The sequence below is a fragment of the Lonchura striata genome, chromosome 1, assembly GCF_050655825.1.
Source record: "Lonchura striata isolate lonStrDom1 chromosome 1, ASM5065582v1, whole genome shotgun sequence".
NCBI lineage: Eukaryota > Metazoa > Chordata > Aves > Passeriformes > Estrildidae > Lonchura > Lonchura striata.
The window spans coordinates 70,815,352-70,842,565 of NC_140703.1; the positions used below are offsets into that span (position 1 = coordinate 70,815,352).

General features: G+C 40.5%; 1 protein-coding gene across 11 annotated transcripts in view; it reads left to right on the forward strand.

The window, feature by feature from the left end:
* Positions 1–208: 208 nt before the first annotated feature.
* The window catches only part of LNX2 (ligand of numb-protein X 2), a 59,250-nt gene continuing 32,244 nt past the window's right edge, over positions 209–27,214 (forward strand). Inside the window, exons 1-4 of one of the 11 annotated variants that reach the window (XM_085580240.1) lie at positions 209–400; positions 7,219–7,366; positions 7,439–7,589; positions 22,666–22,763. The gene's annotated coding sequence lies outside the window, so the exon portion shown is untranslated. The other 10 variants (XM_021541990.3, XM_085580207.1, XM_021541995.3 and 7 more) reach the window with 10 other exon arrangements.

The window sequence follows — 27,214 nt, forward strand, 5'->3', positions numbered from 1 at the left end:
GACAGGTCCGCGGGCAGCCCCGGGCGGGCAGCGCCCCACCCGGCCCCTCCTCCGCGCCGGCCCCGCCCGCGCTCCCCACCGCTCCGGGCTCCGCACAGCCGATCAGGCGAGCGGCGGGGACACCCCGGCCCCGGGCTCCAGCGCGTCCCGCCCCGGCCCCGCTGCCATAGGCTGCGGTTCGGCCGGCCCCGCGCCCGGGGCCGCCGCCGGAGTGGCGGAGCGCCGCTGTCACTTGGGCCGCGCCGCTGCCCGCGGCGGGGGGCGGAGGCGGGAGCACCGGCCCGGCCCGGCCCGACGAGACACGTTCTCCAAGTGCTGCTGCCCGGAGTTTGCTTCCCCTAAGGCGGGGCGGGCGCAGCCGGCGCGGCTGAGGAGGAGAGCGCTGCGCGGAGCCGGCGCGGTGAGTAACTCCCCTGCCCCGCGCGGTGCCGGGCGCTCAGCCCCGCTCAGCCTCCTTCAGCCGAGCGGCACCGGGGGTCTCCGCGGGGGCGGCGGCGCCGGGCTGAGCTCTGCGCAGGCAACAAGTACGGGAGTGGGCAGAGCTCCGGAGCCGCCGTGCTGAGGTGGCTGAGGCTGAGGTGGGATCCTCGGAGCAGCGTCCCCGCCCTGGAGCCCCCGGCTCGGCGGCGGGGCTGAGCCCGGCGGCCCCTGCAGCGCGTCTCTGCGGGGCTGAGCTCCGGGCTCGGGTGCTGGAGACCCGCTTGGAAAGCGCCTGGTTCTGGGTCCCCCGATACACCTATGCTGCTCTCGTGTGGCTTCATTAAAGAAGCTCTTTCTTGGAGAGGAGTCAGATTTCTGCGTGCGGGGGAGGCAGAGAACAGCTGCGAGCGAACCCCTGCTGCAGGAGCGGGTTTCAGGTTGTGTGTTTTACAGCTGCGCCAGAGGAACGCGGGGCTGCCTGCGAAATGCCGCTGAGTCCGTGTGGTTGGCAGCTGTTTCCAAACGTTCACGCTAGCCCTCGCAGCTCTGACCCGCACTCCCTGGTTTGTCCCCTCATTTGTTAGCTCTTAGCACTGAAAATGTGGTTAGAAAAGTTTTCGTCTTTTATACTTTTAACAAGGCGTACTTTAAAATTACCATTGCTCTTGATGGAATCATAGTACTTGGTCAACTAACTGAGAAAACCGTTCCTGGAGCTCTGGTGGGGGTGAATCTGGTAGTCCCTGGTGACTTTTCTTACTGTGTTCATAATGCACAGTACTGATTGTTTGCTTCTCTAGAAATCTATTAAGTACTTCTGAGCTTCCTTTAATTCCTCTTTTAATTACATGATTTAGGGGTTTGGTTTTTGTCTGTGTGCAGAGTAAAAAATGTCTGTGACAGATTAGCTTTGGACTACATTTGATAGTCTCTGGAAATAAATTTCCAATCATAAGTACTTTTAAACTTATATTCAAAATAAGAACTGGTCTGAACTGCGCTCTCATTAGATAAAGACTTTGAATTACTCATTTTTTTATTCCTCTACCCACTTCTTCTGGCTTTATAATGCTTTATTCTAAGCTGCAATCCAGCTCAAGGAGGCTTAGGAAGAAACATCAGATGAAGAAACATCAGATGGTTTTGGTTAGTGTCCCTTCCACTTGGAAAATAAACATGTTAGTACCATATGCTGCCCTGTCTTTATTAAAACAAATTTCCTTAAAATGGAAGCAAGTTATATCAGTGTACTTGCTAGAACTGTAAGACTAAATAGGAGTCCTTTATAATTATTCTTTTTTTCTAATTATCAGATATCTAAGGAATCCTCTCTCCTGAACACAGTACAATATAAAATTATTAACTCCAGAGTCATCAGGCTGCAAATAACACTACTGTGCCCAAGTAGATTTTTTTAAATAAAAAAGGTCATAATATTATGTTTTAAAGTGCTTGTTCTGTTGCAATTTGAAAATGTATGGATCTTAAAACTCATAATTTTGCCATGAGTTTTCAGTTCTGAATTTCTAACTATACTTACCCTTTACATTGCTTGGTGACTTCAGGATGAGGGAGCCCAGGGCCTTGGACTCGGGTCTGAGATTTGCAAAGGTAGTACCTTTTCCTAAGACTGCACCTGAATTTTCTGTTACCAAAACAATAAAAAATGTGGCAGTTTAGGGACAAAACTTTGCAAGAGGAATGTAAGCAGGTGATTGGGTGGAAAAATACTGTTCTCCTGAGATGGGTTAAAAAATAAGCTTACTAAAACCTGTCCTGCCAAAAATGGTGGCTTTGGCATTGCAACATTTGGCATTTGTTTATTATGTGCTACCATGGAAGCACTAATCACCTCAGTGAAAGTTTCTTTTTTTGTAAGCCTTTACCCATACTGAGCGGTCTCAATCTTGGTATATATTTATGGATATATATTTTAGTAATATATTTATATTACTAAAAAACAGCAGAAGTTTGTTAGCTACCAGTTAAAACTATGTCTGAAAATATGCCAAAATACCCCCCTCTTATTTAATCTCATTTTTCTGTACTTCTAAAAAAAAGTTAATATATTTGAAAACAACTGGGAAGAAGTTATACCCGCAATATCAAAGTGAAATGTGTACTAGATGTTAAATAAATACAAATTATTGCCTTGCATCAGCAAAATGTTGTTTGTTTAAAGAGCTACTAGACACGAACGGCTGTAACTAATGAGAAAACAACATTTATTTCGTGTTAAAATGCTCCCTGGTGTAAAAGGCACCAGAGGAAGCTGGTTGTCTATTTGATATGGCAGTGGCTTCTCTGGTATTTGGAAATTCTTTGTTGATTTGGTTTGCAGAAGCATTTTTAATGTGACGCCATTGACTTGCATGCTGTTTAATTGCTTTATTAGGTCAGTGGAGTTTGTCCTTTAGAAATTCTAGTGCCTTTTGAAGATGAAAATGCTTTAAAATATTAGTATTAAGTTATATAATTGATAGGTTAAGGTATCTATGGAGCAGTAAAAATTAATAATATTATGGAGCGTACTTTTTGTGTTCTTTTTGTTCTAATTCTGTAGATATTTATGCTTGCATATGCTTGATTTTAAACATCCAGATAGTTCTTTTGCAATGAGGCTTAATGATAAGCCTGCATGTAAGTGTTTTCGGGATTTATGTTTGCTAAATTCATGGGCTGAACCTGTCATGTGTTTTCATACTGACTACTCTGTATTCTGTATGAGATAGTGTAGGTGGCTGATGGGGCTGGGCTGCACCTTGATGACACGTGTGGAGATGTCCCCAGCCCCAGTGTTGTGTTACAGGGGGTCTCGGTGCTGTACCTGAGCTGGCTTCATTCTTGCAATGTGCTCTGCAGTACTACAGGCATGTCTTTTGTTTCTGAAGCACTTTGGTGGTACCAGAGATGTCAGTCATTTATGTTCTCATGGGTGCTTATTTCAGCTGATGTCAGTTCAGCAAATAATTTGCGGGCTGGAACAGGGGCAGAATCTCTTGCAGAGTCTTTCCTGCTGAGCTGTGTGTTAGGTGGTGGACACAAAACCCAAAGCATGCAGCTGTTTGATATAAAGTCAGATAACTTGTGAATGTACAAGATTTCAAATTGGTTTGCATTTTTTCCATTCAAATAATGGAAACTATTTTTGATGTGGAAACTTGGGGTTATATAGCTCAATATTTGCAGTCTGATTTTTGCTTCAAGTAAGCAAGTTGATATTGCTCTGGAGTTGTGGCATGTTGTTAAGAGTGTCTAGAATTTTCTCACTGTCATCACAATAAACCAGATCAAATATTAGATTATAAATGAGTCAGATCAATGTTATATGGAAGGTAATTTTACCCAGGAAGAGTTGGTTAACTTTGGGATGGAGTGATAGATGTTCTGTTTTGCCTGGCTGTTTTTCCTTTGTTCCACAGAGAGAAATCATTGAGTCATCACGGAATGGTTTGGGTAGAGAGGGACCTTACAGATCATCTAGTTTCAATCCCCCTAGGAAGGAACACCCGCCACTGGACCAGGTTTCTCAAAGCCTCATTTTGGAGGATGTGATCTTTGAATATTAACCAGCTTTCTGGGGCTCCTCTTCCCTCAAGGCCGCTATCCCATGATTCTCAATCAAGCAGATCCCTGGAGAGGCCAGTCTGCTCTCCTGAAGCCTGGGGTACAGAGCCTGCTGTGCTCCCTGCTTGCTGCCTTAAGGTCCTCAAACTCCACCATTCCAAGGTCACTGCAGCCAAGGCTATGGACTAGCTTCACGTTCTGTACCAGACCCTCTTTGTTGGTGACAACAATGTTCAGCATAGCACCTCTTCTTGTTGGCTCTTCTGTCACTTGGAAGAGGAAGTGGTTTCTATTTATTGGAGAGATTTGACACAATCACTGGATGGACTATACAGGATTTTTCAGAAGAACTTTTGTTTGTAGAACTAAATGCAGTTTGCTCAAGTAGTATATCCAATATGAGAACTAATCCAGTTTTAAAATGTTGTAAATTGTAGTAATAAGTAGTTTTAGATAATGAAACAGAAGGAACTATGACTTATTTATCCTTTTTCTAGCAATAGAGCACAATGAAAAGTGGTCCGTGTTAATGGAGAACCTGTAAGTGCCTGGGCAAAGGAAGGCACTCAGTAGCTGCAGAAAGGCAAACCAGGACTTTTGGATTGTGTTGCCTGGAGTGGTGTAGTGCTGTCAGATATTATTCTGCACAGTGGGGAAAAATGAGCTACATGCTTCCTGCTTCTGCTTTGTACATTCCTTGCAGTAGGAGTGATTTTGAAGTGTGATACAGGCTATGTTCCCCAGCCTCTGAGATCACACTACCACTGTGTGTTCCCATGACCTTCTCCAAAGAGGTTGCACAAGCCCAGTGGAAGATGTTAAGATGTCTGTGTTGTGTATTCCCAGAGGCTGGCTCTTTAGAAGACAATTGGGAATAAGCACAGTTTATTATTGGGTTCAAGTCAGTGTTCGTAAATGCTGATGCTTTTATTGACTCTTGCAGTTGTACTCATTGTGTAGATTTTTGTTATGTTCTTCGCATGCAATTTTTGCTTCAATCTGAGCTCTTTGCCACAGACAATCCTCTCTTACTGCAGTATCATTGTCAAAAACTGTGGACTCAAAAGACCAAAGAATACCAGTGATGGAAGATTTTTAAGCTGTTACCTTCCTGTGGCTTTCTTTGTTCTTCAGATTGGCACTAATCCTTCTGTCAGAGTTCATAGGAGAAGAAAGCTGGTGCAGCAGAGGTTTTTTGGCACAACAGAAGAAAATTGAAATGCAACCAAAGCTGATGGCTGCTGGTTTGAGTACCAAAACAAGTTTGTGGGAAGCTATTTTCTGTGATTGCTGTCTTATGCTTGGAAAAACTGTCCTGTTCTGCCACAGGAATGTTATGTTTGCTTTGAAACAACCCACCCAGGAGGATTTTATTATGATACAAAGCAACATTTCAGAATCCAGGTGTTGTGATTTTTCTGGACATGGAGTTTTGGTTGGCATTCCTGAACAAGGTCTTAATTAAAAAAATCTTGGCTGGTATCAGTGAGCCACCTTTGTTGTTGCATTTTACTTTGTGAAAGTGCTTTTGTCGACATACCTCATAGTCCCCAGATGAAATGAGCTATGTCATAGTGGCAGTAGAATAGAGCCTCTGGTGGGGGTTTCTGTGGCTATAGCCATGTAATCCAGATAATTTCTCTAACTGACTGGCAAAAGCAAAAAACCAAGAAGAAAGCCCATAACCCCTACAAGGCTCTTAAGCTAACCACGTTCTGACTTCAACACAGCTGGTTCTTCCATTGCTGTCAGTAACAGCCTGCACAGAACAGCAAGTTCAAAGTCCATCTTAGGGCCAAGTAAGTTAAATTTCAAGGAGGATGCTGGAAACATTAATGTCTGGATGTGCCTCATGGATAGTGCACTGAATATCTGTGATAGATTAAATACTTAAGTTTGCATTTTCTTGAGTTGCCTCTGCGTGTTTGGAGGTTAAAAGTTACAGAAAAAAACCCGAAACCCAACCAGTTACTACTATTGCCTCCTCTGCCTGAAGTGGATTCCTTGTTACTTCCAAGTTATGAATTTATTTATCCGTTGCCCACCCTTCTTTGTCTTCTTGCCTCTTCTTACTGGATCTATTGCCCTGGCCCATGTAATTTTCTCTTGTATTGCCCTTTTTAAATTGAGTTGTTTAACACTTGTTTATAAGCAGAATGAATTAACCATAAGTGAAAGTTGGTCGATGCATCACAAGACCACATAGATCCTGACGTGTTGTGCAAGCGTTCTGATCGTGTTGGAGAGTTTGCCGTGAACCCTGTCCTGATTGAACAGCTCTGAGTACCCTTGGCACTGTGCATGTGTGCCACAGCGCTCAGCCAAACCTATGCTACACCCCATGGGCTGCCCCAGCTCTGAACTGAAGTAACTTGTTTTTTTAAACTTCTCAAAATATATTTTCAGTCAAGCTTCTTCCGGAGCAGGTTGACAAAGGTTTCCTCCTGTCTGGCCTCTTTTTTCCTGTTTTTAGGTCTTGTTTGTTCTAGAGCAGTTTTCTCAGGCTTTTATTGTTATTGACAGAAGCTAATGAAGGCTCACCTACTTAATTAATAAAATAGTTCTTTCCTGCTTTTATGTTAATTAAAAATTAGTACCAGTCAATTCCTGAACTGTTTTTACAATTAATCCATTGCTAAACTGTCATTTCTGCTTCAGATGAAGCTTGAAGTTTTAAAATTCACAGGATTTCCTGCCTAGTATTAAACCAGTATTGAATGCCTTCAGATTTTAGGTTTGCTTCTTAACTATTTCAATGCCTTTTAGACGTTAAAGATATGGTTAGACTAATTCAGATTTGATTAGGCTAAAAATACTTGTGGATCTGTCATTCAAATGTCTTAAAACTGTGTGTAAGTTAGGTCTGTACATACACATTTAGTGACAGCTCCCAAATGTTTTTTTGAAATCGCCAATAAAAAAGGTATCTTTCTACTTTGTCTGGCAAAGTAACTACACTTCATTCCTGTTATGAGGGGTTTGCTCAGCATGTCTGTTCAGCACCGATACTTTTATATTCTGTAGCTGGAAGGGACATGAACTGAATTGGACTTCACCACATGTACAGCAGCAAATATATGTGTTGTGATGTATTTATACAGTTTTGGAATGATCCTGCATAAATAATCTATAAGGATTTAGTTGTGAGGAGGATTTTTCCCCCACTTTGAAATCCATTTTGACTGTAGCTGCTGACTTGCTATTGAATGTGGCTCTACTGCTTTTTTGCAGGGAAAATAACTTTGCGGTGAAGCAAAAGTGAAGGTGATTCAGTGGTGGTAAAAAGGAGAATCAGCAGCACAGCTTGTCTGAGCACTTGACCTGAGCTGTCTTGCCGTGTAAGCAGAAAAAGAGAATCTGTGGGAAAATTAACGCTAAAGTGAGTGGTAACACAATATTTTGGGTTACTGGAGTGTGAAATGAAAACTGTTAACAGTCCTTTCTTTTGCAGTAAGGGATGTGTGCCATTGACCAGAGAAACGCTGTAGAAGTGTAATGCTTTCCTAACTCATTTTGAAAAGTTTGGGAAGCTGTGAAGCCAGAAAATGTTCTGAAGTGTTGTGCTGTTATGAAGTCGAAGATACTTGACTAGGAAATTTCAGGTACAGCTTGACTTGCTGCTTTCTACAAACAATCACACATGAGTTTTACAGCAGATGAAGCCTTTAAGTAAGCTTAAACTTGAGTTCAGCGAAGACAATTTATTTTACACAATAATGTCAGCATTGTGCTGAGATTATTTTTGCCTCAAATTGTCAAAAAGGAGAGAGTTATGTTTTAGCTGATACTAACTTTGAGGTTTTTGGGTTTGTTTTAAAGTGTTTGTAAAGGCAAGTCTGTCTATACCCGAAAACCTGCTAAGCTGGTTAAGTTGATATGCAGGAGAGCAGGGACTTTATTACAATGTACCCACGTGTGTTAGGAGCAATTGCTATGCTGTATATATAATTTTTCAGGTGATGTATCACATGTTGAGGCCTATTATGCCATCCATGTAGCTTGACCATACAATTGAATCCATAGTGTTGATTCCATAGGGTCCTTTATGGGCATGAGGGTCCTTTTGCCTGCTTCTGCTCCCAAGGAAGTCACTGAATTCAGCACAGTTATGATTATATGGTACAACAAAGCATCCCTGGTGGGCTTTCTTTGCTAAGGCTCAATTGCTGCTTGTACAGATCTGGTTAACATTCTGCTTGTCATTGAACTTTACATGTTTGTATATGTAAAATTAATTTCTGCATGTGAAAAAGTAAAACAGCATAAAAAGGGAAACAACAAACCCTTTCTCTTTTTCTTTTTTTCTTTTCAGATCTTGGAAATCCTGCTAGCTTTACCTGTTAGGAATTTTTATGGAAGAATAGAGTAGAAATACAGTAGTGAAAGACATTATAAGAATATGATCCAGGATGTTTTTACGAATTTAATTATTGTTCAGTTCTGTAGTGTTTATTTTTTAGTTGTGAAGTAAATAGTCTTTTGATGCTGTCAGCAGTTACAGCAGTGTGGAGCTTCAATCATGCAGTGTTTAAATAGAAGAGCAGTACTGTTATTTGTCAACACTGATTATAGAAAATATCAGGAACAGTTTATGGGTTTCATTGTGGGGATTTTCACATAAATCGACACACCATAACTTCAGGACACAGTAAATGGGTGATGGAAAAAGATTAACCTTTGTAAGATAAAAGGAGTTATTTTCTTAATTTTCCAGCTGATGAGTAAACATGAAAGGAAAGACATAAAATTTCTTTTGCTATTGTGTTATATTTTTATTAGTCCACAGGTTGTTCTGTCCTTATTTAATATTAAATTTAGTTTTTTACCATAAAATTATCCTGCTTCTCAATTTTGAAATAAATTGGAAGCAATTAATAAGTGAAATAATCAAGCAATCATTTAATCAGAGTTAAAACTGTATGTAAATATATTTAAGTATTCATATATAAAATTGCATTTAAGTATAGTGATAACAGTCTTTATTAGAAAAAGTGCTCTGATTTAAGACGAATTGCCAAGCATTAGGATTTAATAATGAATTAATTACTGTTTCCTATTTGAGGGGGAAGATATTTTCCCCAAAGACTTTGCTTTTAATACTACCATCTTTTTTCCCAGATGTTCTCAAATACATTCTGCATTGTTTTAAAACAACTCTAATCTTTAATATGATTATCTGCAAATTTCCTTTGTTTACGGAGGGATTTTTTCAGATTATCAAATCACTTTATATACAAATCCTCCTTTCCTTGGTGCATACTGTAATTCTCCATTGCATGCCCAAAGCAGTGCTCCATATGAAACCAACTGACATCAATTATTGATGATTACTCTGCCTGCTGGGAAGCAAAATCAAGTCTCCAGTCTCAATTCAGGATTTGTTTCAAACACAGGGTAATGAGAGCAGGTGCAGGGAGACACTGGAGCGTGTGCATTGATTTGCAGTATAAGCATAGGCAGGTGATTTACAAGTACACAAGACTGAGAAGAGAAAATGGTTACAGCCAGAGTTGTCATTGCTTCTGAAGAACTTGGCTGGTGTGTTTTCCTGGTACCAACACCAAAATGAGAGGCACTTTTTTTTCTCATCATGGTGGTAATGTTTCATTACACTGGGGCATGTGATAGCACTTAACAGGAGGGGAGCGCCCCTCTCTCCCTCTTCATCTGCCTAAATTGGCCTGATTTGGTTTGCTCTGACTCCTTCAGGCTTCACAAGCTATAGCTGTACTCCCTATTTCTCATGCACCAATAACTGTCTTTCAGTGGGGTTTCCTAAGTGTGAAATCAAGTAACTTAACAGTGGAAGTATGCTTAAGCATCCTTTATGCCACTCCCTTTTGTGTCTGTCCTTTGTGAGGGATTGAGTTGCGGGGGGGAAAAAATGCTTCAGAACAGAAACCAGCAACTGAGTTACAACATAGGTTCAGGAGAAGTGAGGGAAAATTGAAAGGCAGTAGATAAGCTAAAGCATGACATTTCTTAGTTTTGTAAATGACCTCCATGTAATTGTCGTTTACATGTGATTTTTGACATTGTCTTTTTAATGCATCAGTTGCAGTAACTAATATCATTAGTAAAATCTTTATTGCTTGTGAGGTTTAGAAGGAGCTGGAAATACTGCCTGAGCTACAAGATAGCTTAGAGACAGCTGAAAACTTTATTATCATTTAGGGGAAAATAAGTCTGCTTGATTTGTTTCTGGAGGACATGAGTAATGAGTGAGGATTTGGGTCCAGCCAGATTTCCCTCACTGCAACTTCTTTCCAATGCTGGCAGCACCTTATGGGCCTGCCTGGGTTTCCCTGTAAAGCATTCACTCTTGCCTGTTGTTTTGGTAAGCTGTTTTCAGACTTTCAGAACAACAGACAAAAGAAGGGAAATACTCATTGTTTACAAAACCCAATGTGGAATTTCTTGGGACAGAGCAAGCTGTGCATAAGCATAAGCATTTTCATGTTCGAGGTTGTCAGAATGTCTTGTAGGAAAAAAAGTTTGGATATGAATACAAGAGTCTGATATTTCCCCATCAGGACTGCCCCTCCATTCTCTGGATTCAGGAGCTCCAATGCCAAATGTTAGGCAGGAGTAAGAAGTAAGTGAAAGAGGATGCATCTTCAAAGGGCAGAGCGGTGCGTTGAGAGCTTCCCTTGCTGGCAAAAGCCTGAGTAAGCAGGTGGGGCTGGCAGTGTGCCCTGAAGGATAATGCAGTCGGTCACCAAGCTGGAGGGGAAGGTGAAGCTCTCACTTCTGCCCAGCTTCTCAAGAAGGGTCCTCTGAGCAGGCTGCAGGCTGCTGCCTCTTATTTCACCTTGGGTGCTGGGAGAAAGAAATGGTAGCTAGGACCGAGACAATGTAAGGCTAAAAAAAGCCAACACAAAAAAATCAATGTATATAGTACTGATGGCATTTAGAACCATGTTGGTTTCTTTCTTTGGTGAGCTCCAAGCAGCAGCAGGGCCAGCGTTTCCTTTCTTCTGCAGCTGAGCTGCCCCAGAGAGGCTGCTGTCTGCCCACCCAATCACCCCAGCTGCCTCTTGTGTTGGCTGGGGTTTTATGGTGCCCCGAGGCTATTCCTGGATGACAAGTCTATATTAGAGAAATATTTTTTTAGTGCTAATGCAGGAGTGGTTTAGCTGAACACAGACAGTGGTATTGTTAATTTTCCAGGCTGTTGCTATCTTACTCTCAGCCATCCCTAGACATCCTCACCATTTTATGTTTCCTCTCTAATGGCATGAGCCAGGATGTCATAATATTCAAAATCAAATGTACCAGAAAATATAATAAATTAGAGTTGGGCTAGCAAAGTAATTGAAGAATAAACTGAATTTAAACTGAACAGGATTGTGTTACGAACTGATTGCTATTCATAAAATGCACCAGAGGAGTGTGTCTTCATGTAGATTTACTATTGATGGCAGCATTTTCTAGATGGCTATTGGCAATAAAGAAATGAAAATGGCGTGAACTTTTGGGTTAGTACCAGAACATAATAATATAGTAAAGGAAAAGTACCATTCTTGTTACACTGCAAAGTGATTCTGGAAGAAAAATTTTCCTGTGTTTTATTTATTTATTTAAGATGTTTATGTGTATTTAGAAATCCTTGAGTTTATAAAAAGGGAATGCAGGCCTTGACATAGAAATAACTGATTTTTTCCTCAACTCTTAATGTAATTCTTCTGTAAAAAACTACTTGAGAAATGTAGTGGTAGAGAGGGTTCCCCTCAATTCAAAAAAATGAGTTTAAGGACATTTGATGTCCCTAAGGAATCTTAATGTTGTTTGCCGAGACAGTTTTACAGCAGATAGTGTGTATTTTTCTTTGAGTAGAACTTTCTATTTTGTATTTCGTTAAAACCAGGTAATGTACATACATAAGACATTTTAAAAATAACCCTTCAGCTGTGATGCTAGTAGAGATGTAGGTAGTTGGCATAAGATCTGGATTTGTGAGCTACAAGTTACCTGAGCTGAGCCCTGTGTTCTTCTGCTCTGTTGAAATGTGAAATGAGCTAGAGCTAGTGAAAGGCACCCTGAGGGTTGCTTGTACAACTAGAAGCCATGGAAAGCTTGTGCAAATGGAAGCAGTCAGCAGCAGGTACTTGCTGAAACACAGCAAGTGTTGTCTGAGCTGCTGGGTTGAGGAATCTGCGTGGGTTGTGCGAGGGCCAGCCCTGTGCTGAGCAGGCCTGTTAGTGTTGAGGCAGTCAAACTGCTGGACATTACTTTATTTTCCATTTATTCTGATTTTGAGAATGCTGAAGAAATTTTGGAAGAATGAGATTTTGGGGGGCTACGCTTCAAGCTCAAGGCAAGATTCTGCTCCTTCGAAATTACGTGCTGTGGTGGAACACCAGCAAATGGAAGGGCTGTTCAGTGCTGGAAATTGAACAAGCCTTTGGTGCTGGTAGGGACAGATGGGTAAAAAGCAATATTACTGCACCAAAATAATTAATTTTGTAATAATTAAGCAAGATGATTTGTTTAATTGAGCTCTTTTAAATTTAAAGGTTTAAGTTGTGTTTAAATGTGAAATGGTATTGTTTATTTTCATTATTCCTGTAAAGTTTAAATAAGGTTCTCTACCAGGAATGGCAATGAAATCCATTCAATTTTTAAGCTAATGCTACAGAATGGTTAAAAAAGCAGCTCTTGTGAGTTGATTATATACAGTAAGGTTTAGCATTATTAAACTAATTGAAAATGTTGTTAAATCCCTTGATTTAAATTACTTCACTGTGCCATGACCTGATGGAATTAGAAATTAATCTAGAAGATGCAATTAATAGACTACTTATATCTCTCATGTAATACTTAAAATTAATTATTTTTCACTTAATAACTTATCTCTTTGCATCCATCCCATATCCCATAGAAGTAGGCTGAAGGATCACCCCAGGAAGGAGGATGGGCAGCCAGTCCTAGGCTGACTGGGGAAGGCCAGTGAGGGCCAGTGTTGTAAACAAGCTGCCAACTACCTTGGCTCTCTCTTCAAACTTGTGTAGGAGAGAACTTGGGAGAATGCTGTTATAAAGAAAAAAATAATCTTCCTAACAGTAGGGGGGAAATAGGCAGCATTTAACCCACTTAAAAAGAAACAGGCAGTACAGGAATTCCTACAGGAATGTTTTGAGGAAGGTAGCCTTCTAGATTTGGTATTTCTGCTTGCTGCAATGGGAAGTTCTGGTATTTTGTGAAAAATTAAGAGCTCTTCTGTGCTAGTGAGGACTCCATTACTTTCCATCTGTCCTGCATCCCAGGTGACTTTTGGTGAGTTACAAAACACTGCTTATCTTTGAGAGCTTTCCCCAGTGGAGCACAGCACTTGTAACAAGCGTTGTCTGATTAAGGCTTTTTTCTAGCTGTGGTCAGTCTCTTTCCTAATGCTTCTTACCTTGTTAACTTAGCACATGGAATCTGTGAACTATGGGTGGGCTTTTACTGCAGGTAAGACCACTGGAGAGACACTGAGTGCAGTTGTTAGGGAGAAAGATAGGTAAATGGGGTGGAGCATGATTTTCTTTTAAAATGTGCTGGTGGCATGGAAGAGGGTAATTATTTCTGATAAAGTTCATTTCAGTAGTAAACATTAGAAACAACTCAGTTTGAGGAGTCCATGATTGTTTTGGAAGCTGCAGGCAGTTGAACGATGTATTCGAATTTAAGTAGTATATTTTCTATAACACTTGGAAGCAGAAAATCTAAACCATTTTCACAGGGTGAATGCATCCTGGAAACATGCAGCAGTTACCATAATTAACCATTTGAAAATACTGTAGTGCTCAATCCTGTAGTAATGTGCCCAAAAGTCCTTTGAGGACCAAAAGGTGCTATTGCTGGGGTGTGGGGCACAGGCGGTACTTGGGACCAGCCAGTTTTTGACATGAATGCTTTCACTTAACATGTGAAGGCTGGAAGACCTTGGAAAGAAAAAAGTTTAGAAAAAAATATTGGAGGATGCTTTATGGTATTTATTCAGGAACTCTTCTTTCCTCATCTAATTGGTAAGTAAACCACAGTGCATAAATGTAATGGAAGCTTTCATAATTTAAAAAAGATGTTTACATATGTGGTGGCATCACTGATGGGCAGCTAATCCAGCCAGGTATGCCTGGTAACAGTTTGCTACAGACTGGGTAAATATCATAAACACTTAATGATGGGAAACCCTCAAGAACCATCAACATGACCAGCTAACACCAATAGGTAAAGATTTCACTCTTGGATCCGGAATTGCGGAAGCGTGTGTTTAATGTGTACACATGAACTAATCGCTTCAGATAGTTCCATTGTGCAGTGATGCTGTTGGGATCAGCATTTAATGTTTCAATTTCTGTTGAGGAATGCTTTTTCTGCATTAGGTGGGCAGGGAGACAATGTTATGTACAGTCATTGATGTCATTACATGGTGGCTGATAAAGGGGACAGGTGGGATGAGGGATCTGAGACTGATATGCAAGACACCTGTCTTTGTACACCCTGCTGCTGTGATGGTGTAGGACTGTTGAGGATCATTGTATGGTATGTTGTTGAATCCTTTTAAGGAAAGCCTTTTAAAAGGAAAAGTCTTCAAGGTCTGGCAAGTCAGCTTTGCCATGGAGACTTTTATGCCTGAAGAATCTTTTCAGTCTCTTATTTTAAATTATGAATGCCACAAAGCAAGTATAAGTCATAAAATCAGAAAATACCAGGGTGAAAGGGATCTCAAGGATCATCTGGTCCAGACTTTCTTGACAAAAGTACAGGCTAGGCAAGATGGTGCAGCACCCTTTCCAGATGCATCTTGAAAGTGTCCAGCATTTGGGAATCCACCATTTTCCTGGGGACGTTATTCCAAAGGCTGATTTTTCTCATTGTGAAAAATGTTTCTTTTGTGTCCAATAAGAATCTTCACAGAGGTAACTTGCATCCATTGCCCCTCATATTTTCCATGTGTCTCCTTGTAAAATAGGAGTCTCCAGCTTCTTTGTAGCCACCCTCTAGATACTGGAGCACGTTGATAATGTCTCTCCTAAGCCTTTCCTCAAGGCCGAACAAACTCAATTCTCTCAGCCTCTCCTCATATGGCAGACTTTTCAGTCCTTTGATCATCTTTCCCCTCTCTGGGCCTTCTCCAGTTTCTCCACATTGCTTTTAAACGTTTCTAAGTGTGTCCATTAGATGGGGAGATGAACAGCTCATAAATTCAGATGTTGCTCTGTTTCATGTTCAGTCAAATAGACTTTGATGGTATTAATGTAGCAGCACAAAGGCATTTTGAGTTTGTGAATGCAAAAAGGAATATTAATTCCAGCTTTATCTCTGAAAGGTTCAATGAAAAAACAGGGAAGAGCGTTTCACATGTTTCGCTACATTCTTTTCCAACCTTGATAAGAGCTGCTTCTATTTAGCCTTTATAAAGGATGTTGTAGCTGAAAGGAAGCTTTCTTCATGTGAAAGAAAAGAAAGTGATAAAATGAGTTTAGAAGATCATCAGCAGAAATATTTAATGGGGCTTTGTATGAAAATGGGAGCGCTGCAGATACGAACTAAGTCCCTGAATAAGGCAATATTTTGTTTGAAGTGGCATACCAGTAAAATTCTTTTTTTTTTTCCTCTCAGTCCTTCCACATTTCTGAAGAGGGTGTAGGAAAAGCCCATCAGAAAAGTTCATAAAAATTAAAAAACCTTTAGGATTGTCAGTGACTTACAGATTATTGGGTAAAGGCATTAAGTATGTGGAGTATACAGTGACTTTATCATCGGCAGTATGTTGTTCTGTTACACCTTGCAAAGTTAAAATGTCATGAGTTGAAAATGTGTTTCCTCATATTTATGCACAACATAGACCAGCACAATTGCTCAGCTAAATAAACAGGACATTTTCAATTATAAGGTGCCATTACCTTCGTGTGTTCTTGTCATTTATGAAATCAGTAGGTGGTTAATTAAATTGCTCCTTTGGACTCTCCTGAAGGCTGTATAATAATTATATTTTAGTGGTGGTGTGCACATTTCTCTACTTTATAATGAGGGTAAAAGTTGTTTACCTCTTCTTTGTGAGTGCTTTTTTTTTAGGTAGGTATAATATGAGGTTTTGTGGTAGGTTTTTCTTTCTTTCCTGTAAATCTCATTATTCAGCTGCTCTTTGCAATCATGTGGCATGCCTTAGTTTAAATGAAGTCTTAAAATGTTAAAATTTGTGTTGCTAAGTACTACTAAAGCTACAGAGTCTGTGTGTTAAACTCCATGTTGTTGGAGGGAGCAGGTTCAACACTCAGGAGAACAGGCTTCCTTCAGCCACTCAGGTCTTTTGAAGACACGGCTTCTGAAAGCAGTTCTGGGGCTCACACCCAGAATTCTTGTTCAGCCTGTTGGCTGGGCAGGCAGATTTTGGCTTTCCTCCTCCTTTTCTCGGTAGAAGGAGCAGCACTGATGCTTGCAAGTGCAGAGGGAGGCTTGTGACTGCAGCGCTGGGTTGGGGAGCAGCTTTTGTATAGCAGGGTAAGGGCTGTGCTTATACCCCCTTCCTTTGCTGTGTGGTGTTTCATCATGCTGTTCTATACAGCTGAGATCCTCATGGTAAAAATTGTGCTATCTTAGCAAATGCTGTTTCTAGCTATGACTTTAATTAATGACATGTGCTGAAGAAATCCCCTGTAAGTGTAGTACTGGTGTGCTCACAGAGTAGCTGCGATTGGTTTGTGTTGGTTCTGCAGCTGAAATGGGGCTTTACAAGTAGATGTAAAAACCCAAAGAAAATGCTGCTAGCCTAGCATAAGTATCATTGACATTGCCATTTTAATGCTGTTGGAAGTGTCTCTAGCAGAGGTCAAAAGTTTTCTTAGTGCTATGTTTTTGAAATACCATCACAGGTTTTATCTCATGGGAAGGAGCAGAATGGGCCTCACTTCTGACTGGACAATTTATTTAACTGGTCTGATGGTCTCACCAGGGGTGATGTCTCATCTAGGCCATGCAGCTATTCTGTGAACCAGAACGACATCAGTCCTCTTCATTATGCTGTTTATCCAAGCCTGTTTGTTTAAAGGCATACCAAGCTAGGAAGAGGCAGGAAAAACAGTTTTGCTGCTGTTTCATAGGGATGATTTACTTTGCAGTCATATTTTCTCAAGTGGAGGGTATTATAAAGGCCACCCTGAAGTCTTCTGAAGTATCCACCAAGACCTCAGACTGAACCCTTTGTTGCTGGAGAAAACTCTTCCACTGCTCATTTATCATGCTGTTTGTAGATTGAGGTTGTTTTTTTATCCACTTCATGGAACTAAGTGAAGGAAGAGGACAGTCTTGAGGGATATGGAAGTTATCACATTTAGCTGGCTGACAACTCTGCCGTATGTCGTTTGTATACTGTCCAGTATAAGGGAAAAATAATACTAAAGTATTTAATTTGCAAGTGAAGTTACTAGACTTTATAGAATCTGCTGTGGAAGATAGTTTGTAGTTTGTGAGTCTGCAAATAAGCATGATTTCATAGTGTTCAAAAAGCCAGAAACTTATTTAATTTGAAAGAAAACCATAATTTTTCCCCTCCTTTTTTTATCAACAAAAGTAAAACAATTTCAGGATGTAAAACGGACTTTCTGTGTTGAATACACCTCTAGTATTGAGATACTGAATTATAAAACTGTACAAAAATTTTGACTTTACCAGAAAGTATGTGCAATTTTGAGAAGAGTTTCAATGTTCCACTTTTATTTTCTCTTTTTAAAAAGCAGAATATTCTGAAATAGGGGAGTGGAAGAAAGAAAAAGAATGTTACATAATCTACTTTGTTGTTTTTCTTGTAAACATCATGTTGCTTTACATAATATTTATAGCATATAGCATGACAGGGACTTGAAATGTCCCATCTGTGTTGTAAAGCCACCATACACAGGGAGTTACTGTAAGAATTCCTGCGCAGGTCATCCCCGCATTCTGTGGGGTGTGCTTACAAAACTGTGATGTGCTATGTGGAGTAACAAGGTTTCATTCTGCATTCACCAGAAATTGCTGGCAACATTTTAGCCTGCAGTTAATTTTAATGTTAAGTTTAGGTTTTGCAAAGGACACAGTGTAAGAGATTGCCTGCAGATCTTTCACGCTGGCTTCTGCTCCTTCTACTAGTATTTGCTGAGCCACAGCTGTTAGGGCTTCACTCATATTCGTGTGAGGTTAGGTGAATAATTTACTGCTTTAAGGAAATCAACCCGAGAGCTGCTTAGTGGCTTTAGGAGGAACTGGTCCTGTTTTAATTACCCGTTGGTGAATTAATTTTTGTATACCAGCACGCCGACAACCTTTTTCCTCGGAGTTCCCTGTTGTCATGTGATATCCCCTCCTCCAGGAGATCAACAGTATATTCTTCTTTTCCTGTTGGGCAGGTGTTTTGTGTTGCCTCCTCGTCTCCACTGGGATGGAAGGCTAAGAAATGAAGACTAAAAAGGTGATGAAGGGAAGGGGCTGTCATACTCTGTGTTGCAGGTTTTGTAACAGATCCTGGGTTCTGGCTGCCAAGGAGTCGTACCAGGGTGTTTCCAGGGCTCTGCTTGGCATTTTAAGGATGCTTCTCTTCAGAGGCTGGCTTCAAGTCCTTAACTGCAGGTTAGACCCTGTGATGAGAATTGCAAACAAGAAATGAGGGAGATGCTTTTGATTCATCTTATTTCAAATGCATAGGCTATTCATACATGAAGTGGAAAGTGAGTCTTTTTAAAATTAGCTGGTTTGTTCTTTTTGTTTATTTTTAAAAAATTTCTTTTTCCTAGACTTTTTCCTAAATTATATGGTTCTCTGGTATGTTTTTTTTTTTTGTTGTTTTTGTTTTTTGTTTTTTTTTTTTGTTTTTTAACAGGATGATGCTTTGCAAAATGTTGTGGTCAGGAATCTAGATTTCACTTGACTAAATACAAAGGCTCTTTCTGGTGATTTATATGTATGTGTGTGAATTTTTAAAGATTAAAAAAATTTTAGCTTTCCACAGTGGTAAAATTCAATTTTGAAAACACATTTCCTGCATTACGTGAGATAATTTTACAGAGTATCTTTGTAGTCAGAATGTGAGAAGAAGTGAAATAAAATGAAACATTTAAGCATACAAGCAGAGGTGTGTGTACCTTCTGCCTGAAATGAAACCAAAGTCCTCCTTTCTCATGCCTATTTGTATTATTTATAATTGCATGAGATGTGTATTGAGAGGGTGGCTGGGAAATAAGCTCTTAAATATGAAAGCTCTTTGGTCTCCTAGGATACGTATGTAGTAATAGTTGTACAGTTATCCATAAGGTTTTCCATTGGGCATCCTAGAAACCCTGTAAACTTCAAGGTAGCCTTTATTAACCACCTTGCAAAAAAAAGGTTGCTCATTTTCTAGGAAGAGATGACATGCTTCTGAAAAACAGAATGAGAAACTAAAGATCATTCAGGCATTTGCTCCTTCTATTTTCACTAAATCTGTTTGGCTTCAGGATTTGTTGATGTATAGAAATTTTGCAAAAAATGCACTTAGCATTTCCAAGTGGAAATGTTTGTCCAAAAGAGTACTTCCCATTTTACTGTTTTTCCAGGATTTGAGAAGGAGAAGGAAGGGAAGAGAAAAATGGGGGAGCAAGTGGGGTATCAGGTCTGGCTGTCAAGCACTGTTTTTCTTAATTGAAGCTAAGAAATTGTTGGAGAGGTTCAGTAGTTTTGTTGGTGAATTTTCTTACCCCAAGCATGTTGTGTATCAATGTTAAGCCTAATTATGTGGGATAAGATTTTATAGCGGTGAATAAGGTTTTATAGCAACTTCATTGCATGCTTTGCCCCCAGTTTTCCACTAACTAGGAATCTCTAAGCCAAAACTACCCCTTGGTTGTATCTGAAAGTTTAAAGGGAATCAGGATGCTAGTGGAAAACAGGCCTCCCATTTGAAGGGAATCAGGAGGCCAGTGGAAAACAGGTGTCTCCAGCCAGCTGGAGCCTCAGCCGATGTGCTGTTCTCTAAATCTATCATCTAGAAAAAAACCCACACCTTTTATTATATATGGGAAAGCTGCAGTAATTTATTTCCATGTACTCAGTGGAAACAAAAAGAGACTTTGTAAACCCTTTCTGTTTTAGATTCCATTTAGTAATAAGGTTTGGCTAAAGCAACAGAAGAACATGCTTTAACAGAAAAGTATCAGTTCAGAATTTAACTTTATTGAAATTTAATATTCACTCAAACTGGTCTGTGTGGACAAGCCCTAAATCTGAGTTCATAGATTTCTAGACCTGAAGTTTACAAAGGGAAATGTATGCAAATTACTCACTTCAGCCAAAGTATGGTATATTATTGCAGTAGCTTTCCAGGGTAACTTCTTGGTTCCATGAGCAGTTTTATCTTTTCAGTCTTAAAATTCTTGAGCTAGGATGGCCTTTTCATGACTGTCTTCACTATGTCTTTTATTTACAGTGTCAAGTTGCCTGGGATATTATCTGTTGTTTCTGTATTCTCATCCCATATGTCTGATATTAAAAGGCAGTGTTGTTTGTAGTTGAGTCTCCTGCTCCTTTGAATGAAACTCTTATCGTGTTCTTGCCTGGACTTCTGGTTTTCAGATTGCACACAGAAAGGACAGGATAAAGGCTTTTAATTTCTGTGTTTTCCCTCCTCTTGGTTCATTAAATTGAAATTATTAACTTTTTCACTCTGAAAATCAGTGGAAATCAAGGCTGTTTTCTTACTACAGTATTAAACAGTTCTTCACTGATGTGTGAAAAGTTGGGTTTCTGACCCAAATATTTGTGTCTAGGTGGAAACTGGTAACTGTAGAGCAAACTATTGTTCAGGAGTTTTTGTGTGGGTTGCCTCATTGATGCAGAAAGAACCCTTCTCAGGACAGTGTGCACTTATTTTCTGGGTATTCATTAGCTTTTTTAGTGGCTGCCAAATGAAGATGACTTGTGGCATTGTCTGTGTGACCCATTAGACCCTATTCCTCTGAGTCACTGCACTTGATGGTAAGTTTGAGTTACTTCTTAAAAGCTCTGGGTTTTAGAAACAGGAAGTTTGCAGGTGAACTTCTGAGTAGCTCCTTGAATCCTTGTTGCTGCTGATAGGAGTAAAAAAGCTTGGAAGTCTTCTATTTCCAAATAATCCATTGCATGGTAGGTCTGTTGCATGAAGATATCCTGGCCTTATGAGCACAGCAGCTACTGCTGCCACCTCTGTATGAAGGTAGACAGGTGTCTGCAGTTCATTTAGTCCTTGTGTTGCATTTCTGGCATCCCACAGTCTTTCTGCACAGCACTGCTGCCTTTTTGAGGAAAAGAAATACATCCCATGGGAATGTGCATACTTATCTTGGAGACCCCATAATACTTTGGGATCATTCACACAGCTCCCAGTGGAGCAGGAGTGTTGTTGGGGGTGGTTTCTTACTTTTGGACAATGTAGTAATTAAAAAAAGTTTAGAAAGTTAAAACCCAGAATATTTAATGTAAGTATCTGGCATAAAACATGTGAAAGTGTTTAGTATGAGTTGGGAGTTTAAAAAAGTATGGAAATAAAAGGTGGTTTGAATTTCTTATGTCTGTGAACCTAGCCTAACTTGATGAGAAGTGGTTGGTTTGGGAAAATGAGAACTGTGGTTAGAGAGTGCAAAGAAGATGGACTCACTCCAGAGGGTGAGTCGTCTGCCTTTTAAAGACCTTTTTCCAAAAGCACTGCTAATGAAGTAATATCCTTCAAAGCAAGACTGGCATTTTAAAGCTAGCTCTTAAGGGTTGAATACATAGAATAAATGAGGAAGCAAAAATTGTATCATCCCCCACAGATGCAAAATTTCAGCCTGCTATGAAGAGATTGGACAGGGAGGAGGAGGAGAAGGTTGGCTCCTTCCCGACGTAGCATGTTTCTGTCAGTCTCTGTTGCTGCAACCATTTTGACCATGGATACAGAAAAGTGATGCCTGAAGTTAGGAATCTGAACTGGTAGGGCTCTTTAGCACACCACTCCTTTACCACTGTCTTCCCAAAATGTGGTGAATTGGAATTCCTTGCTGATGTGAGTAAATGTCTTGTATATATTTTGCAGATTTATTGTTAACTATCTTAAGAAGTGAAATAATTTTTCTTTTGTAATTTCCTACTTTGGTATTTTTAACAACTTGGGTTTTGTTTACTAGGTAAATGTAGCAGTTGGAGTCCTGATGCCTCCCCACCCTAGCAAACGTTTGAGCTTTCCCCTGTTTACTTGTAGCCTTCTGTGAGGACTTAACTCTCTTTTATTGAGCAGTTTTCTTCTAGTCTATTTCTTGATTTATAGTTCTATTAATAGATCTCTTTTCTATAATTTCTGCATATGGCTACCAGTTTTATATTTTACATAGATGCTGCCACTTACCTGTTTATAGTGTCTTTTTTTTCTTTAGTTTTAATTTTTGCTACTCACTTACAAGGTTATGATTTTAATTTTTTACCTTTCTTTAGGAATATTACCTTTTCTTAAAGGGAATGAGACTACCAAGGAAAGCGGACAGAAATGCTGTAACAGCAGTTCAACTTTCCCTCTTCCACATTATTCATTCTGCAAGGGGGAGTTAGGAGATTGCTGCTTAACATTTAGCCCCTGTCACTCATGTGAGAATACATAGCAGGGCCTGCTGGCCTGCTTTGTGTGTGCACTACTAGGCAGCTTTGCTAATATTTCTCACTTGAATCTTAAAGATCTATTTTTCAGCAGTGTTACCACTGAGGGAGTTTCTTTCTGAGGGCACTAACAGGAGTCAGAGAACAAGCTAAAGCAGCCAAACTTTGCACCTCAGGTAGGTAAAGAGCTGCACCATAGAAGCCTCCCTATGTAATAGCTAGTATTTTCCAACATATGTGTGTGTATATATATATAAAGTGCAATCAGCTAATAGGGAATGTGAAACAAAAAGCTAGCAAACACAGGGGATAGAGAAGTGTGTTTAGAAAAAGGTCTTTGTTTTTTTCATTCAATAACTGTTGTCTCTACTCTTTCTTGGTGTTTGTGTAATTATAAGGTCTGAAGTGGAGAATATATGATTCTTACAGCAGGACTAAAAACAAATGCTTCCATATTATTTGCTTCATATTATTTATGTCTGTCAAATATGTATAACCAGACTGGATTTTACATAGTCACAATGTCCACTTCCTTTTCTGAATCCTGTCTGGTGGCCTCAGATCAAGCCCTAGTCTAATGTGTATGTAAAGACCTGTTTACATACAAAGTATTTAAATGGGCTTTATTTAAGATAATATTTGTATATTTTAAGACTGCAACTTCTAGATCTAACATGTTCTTATTATGTAAATTTTGCTAATGTGAGGAGCCATTTATTTTCAGTATCTATACAGAGTACCTCTGTTGCAGTATGACAAGTAGCCTAATTGGAAGGTCTCAGTGTAAAGGTTTTAATTTCTAAAAAGCATCTTACGAAATAATATGGGGGATTTTGCACAAGTCATGTTCTGCCTTTCTTTGTGTCCCCAAAGCTGAGTCAGGCAGCTGGCTCTGAAAAGAATAATTTTACACATTTCAAAAGGAAAGTTTCTCCTGGAAATTAACTGGAAATCAAGTTATGTACAGCAGCAAAGTGAAATGTCTTCATCAGACTTAATAGGGAGAGGCACAGCCATCATCCTAAAGGGTTAAGAATCAAAGAACTTGTCTTTATTGTGGCGTTAATTCAAGTGTTGGCTAGTGCATGGCATCCTAACATAATTCCCAGGCACGAGTAGAGACTGCTGAGGCATGCCAGTGCTTTTGGAATGAGTCACCTGCTTGCCAAGGGGTAGCCAGAGCCAGCCCAGCTTTCCCTGATCCCTGGTTGTGCTGGGCTGCAGGCCAAGTGGGGCAGTCGTGGTGGTGAGTCAGTCCCTCTGCGTGCAATACCCCTGCTCATGGGCAAGTTGTAATTTGGCCTGCATGTAGGTAGCCTGAGTTGAATGGTCTTGACTATGGGCTCAAGAAGGCTCTTATTTTCCTCTTTTTTTTGAGAGTTCTGATGTGGCGATACTTGGTTTATTTCATTAGGGAGAAAATAAACAGTCTCTAGGCAGGGCAGACCGGTTTAAGGGGTTGCCTTAGCTCACTAAGTGTTGTTCCTTAGCTGCTGGGGTTTGGCAGGTTGAGGCTGAAAATTGAAGCTGCAAGCTTCAGATCAAGTCTAGACCATTCTCCGTGCTCTTTCTGCTGTACTTTCAAGTTTCTTTCTCTGGCCATGGGTTGTCATGAGCTCCTTGCAGACCATGGGCATGCACTCCTGCAGAGGACTGTGTGTCCTTTCCTGCAGGAGGAGGACAGTGTGTAGCTTATCATTTATCTGAGCTGTCTCTAAACCATGTTCTCTTGGCTCTGTCTTGCACAGATCTTAAGATGCTTGTTTTCAAAGAGATTGAAGGTTTTCGTTAGCTTAGGAGGTAGCTTCATTTTTTTTCACCCTATGTCAAAGCTAAAAAAACTGCTTAGTAACAGCAGAGTTTACCTTTGAAAATAGCTTTCACCATCACTCAAGTTATGATTGATGGGGGAAACCAGCTGTAACAAGTTATGCAAGGTGGCATATGCCTGAAGGAAGGGATAGGATGGTGTTTCTCCCTGAAAATAGTTAAGTCCTACAATTTAACTATTCAGAAAGTTCTTTTATCCTTTCTACCCCTCCACCCCCAGCTTCTCTCTGTCATCAAAGCCATTTCATGATAAATCGCAGTGCTGTCTCCCTGAATTTCCTCCATGCACACCCCTAGGGATGGGGGCTGGTTATAAAGAAGTGTGGAAAAAGGGAACATAACTCTCAAATTCCTTTATTTTCTTTGAATCACTGCTGCCCCTTAAAATTTGAATTAATCAAATCAAAGTCTCTTTGTACATATCCAGGAATGAGCTAAATTTAATCTAGTTAAGTGTATTCTGTTCATCCACAAAAGTCCCTGTTTCAGGGCAAAGTGCATAGGGGAGGGCTTTCCAGAAGGTTTAACATCTTGATGGACAGCTTTCTGCTGCCTTCATCTCTCCCAGCAGAAAGGGTGGCACATATGGCAAGGGCTGGTGGACAGATTGCACGGCAGAAAATATCCATGGCGGATAAGCAAATGTTTTACTCTTTCTTGCTCTTGTCTGCTCCATCAGCAAGAAGAAAGCCTCATTAATTGTCTCCTTTTCTTTTTGACTGTTGGGGTACTTTTCTCACTTCCACTGGATATAAAAGCCTGCCTGTTACAGCAGCAGTAGTTAAATACTGCTTTCCTTATTCTTTTTGTGCTAGGAAGGAAATTTGTTTACAGGTCTCCTGGCAGGTAAGTCTGTTTTTCTTCGCTTTTATTTAATTATGTTTCTTTCTGTTTACTTTTTCACAAAAATCCAGAAACTAGTTTAGGTACTTGGAGGCTTCTTGCAGGCTTTTTTAATACACTTAAGCCTAAAAGTTGCAAACATGCTCGATTGCTGAGTCCTGGGAGCATCTTGAACTCCCCAGGTGCTTGTCTTGTGTTTGGGGGTTCCTGGCATGGGGTAATTTTTGACACAAAGCAGGGCTAGCCTCCAGAAACAGGCACTTCACTTTCCACTTAACAGAAAATTTAATGTACTTACAGAAAATAGATCTTCTTGCAAATTGTAAAGGGAGCTCCTACCTCTTTTATGAAACGTGATGGCAGACGAAGGCAAATACTTGAGCAATACTTTGATAGGGTGGGTAGCAGTGCCTGACGAAGAGAGGGTTCAAGTTCTTTAGTGGGGTTTGTGCTTCCTGCAGACCAGGACATCTAACTGGCCACCCAAACCTGGGTGGCTCTAATTTAGCTATGTTTGTGTGTCATATTTCCTCCTTTTTCAGCATTCCTCTTGTTCAGTAGGACTATGCAAAATTTAATCTGTAGCTGTATCTTGGTTAAAGATTCATACTTGTCTCCTTTTCTTCTATTCTGAGATGATTTATTGGATGTAGCTCTGTATTTGCTTTAAAGAATGGGTATTTCATTGCAGGAACCTCTGTACAGTCACAGTCCTTATCTTCCCTGTCTCATTTGAGACCAATTTGACTAAAGTAAAGCTATTTTAATCTCCTGGTCCCAAAATAGAAGCCATTCCATTTGTGCCATAGAAGATGGCTGCAGCAGGATTTTTGTCTGTTTGAGCAAAACCTTCTGTTCACTTGTTTTATCTCTGGGCACTGAGTCCCTCTTTCCTCTTGTCATCCCCTGATGTCGAGCATCCCTGGCTTTGAGGCGGTGGTTTTGGGAGGTGGGTGTCATCTGTCATCTCTCCTAAGGATGGTTAGTCTTGTGCTGCCTCTCAGTTTCCCCATTCCACACATTCCTTTGCTCACTGCTATGCCAGTAGCTCAGATCCCCTGGACCTCTGCAGACAGCTGTGGGGCAGAGAGGGGAGCAGGCAGTGCTCCTGTGGTTCCCCTGCCTGGCGGTGTCTCACACGCCCGTGCAGCGGGGACCTTTAATGTTGTGATGGCAAATAAAGCCCATAGCCCCCAGTTGCCATGGAAATGCAGCACTCCACAAATACAAAACACAACTTAGTCCTGTTAATTTTCAATGCTCCTTATTTGTCAGATTTAAGTGGGGTTTCATGTCATGTCCTTGAAAAATGCTGGACTGTGAAAATACCCAACAAGGGAGTTTGTGTGCACTTTCTTTTTGAGGAATTGCATATAAAAACCCTCACCCCTGGGGCGGAGAAGGACAGTCGTCACCTGTGACCTGTTGCCTTTGCAGTAATGGTGCCACATCAACACCTGGTGTAGGGCTGACTCCTTGTCTGTGAGGGCATTCCTTTGATGGAACAAAAAGACTAACACAGAGGCAGAAAAATAATCTCTGGAGAGGTGGATTTACTGCAAGCCCAGCGTTGCCTGGTTGTGGTTCAGTGGAACAAAGTTGCCATTCAGGCACAATATTATTTAGTTTGAATACAAAAATTCCAATAATTCTGCTGAACAACTTAAAAACGTGGAAGAGGTTGCTCATCATCACTAAAAATAGATGTGTTGGGTAATTGGCATGTGGGGCTGCAGCAATAGCAGAAAGTGTCCCAGGCTAATTGCTGTGCCCTGTCCATCTCCTGTAGGTTTTTGACTTGGAGCTGCCAGGTGTCATATTTTGACAAATCTTACATTTGCTTGCATTTTCAAAAGAGGAGGAGTCTAACAGAATTATTGCCTCATGAACTTGGACAAGGATTGAATTGGTTTTTGGTGTTTCAAGGCAGTGTAGCCCTTGGATATCACTATAA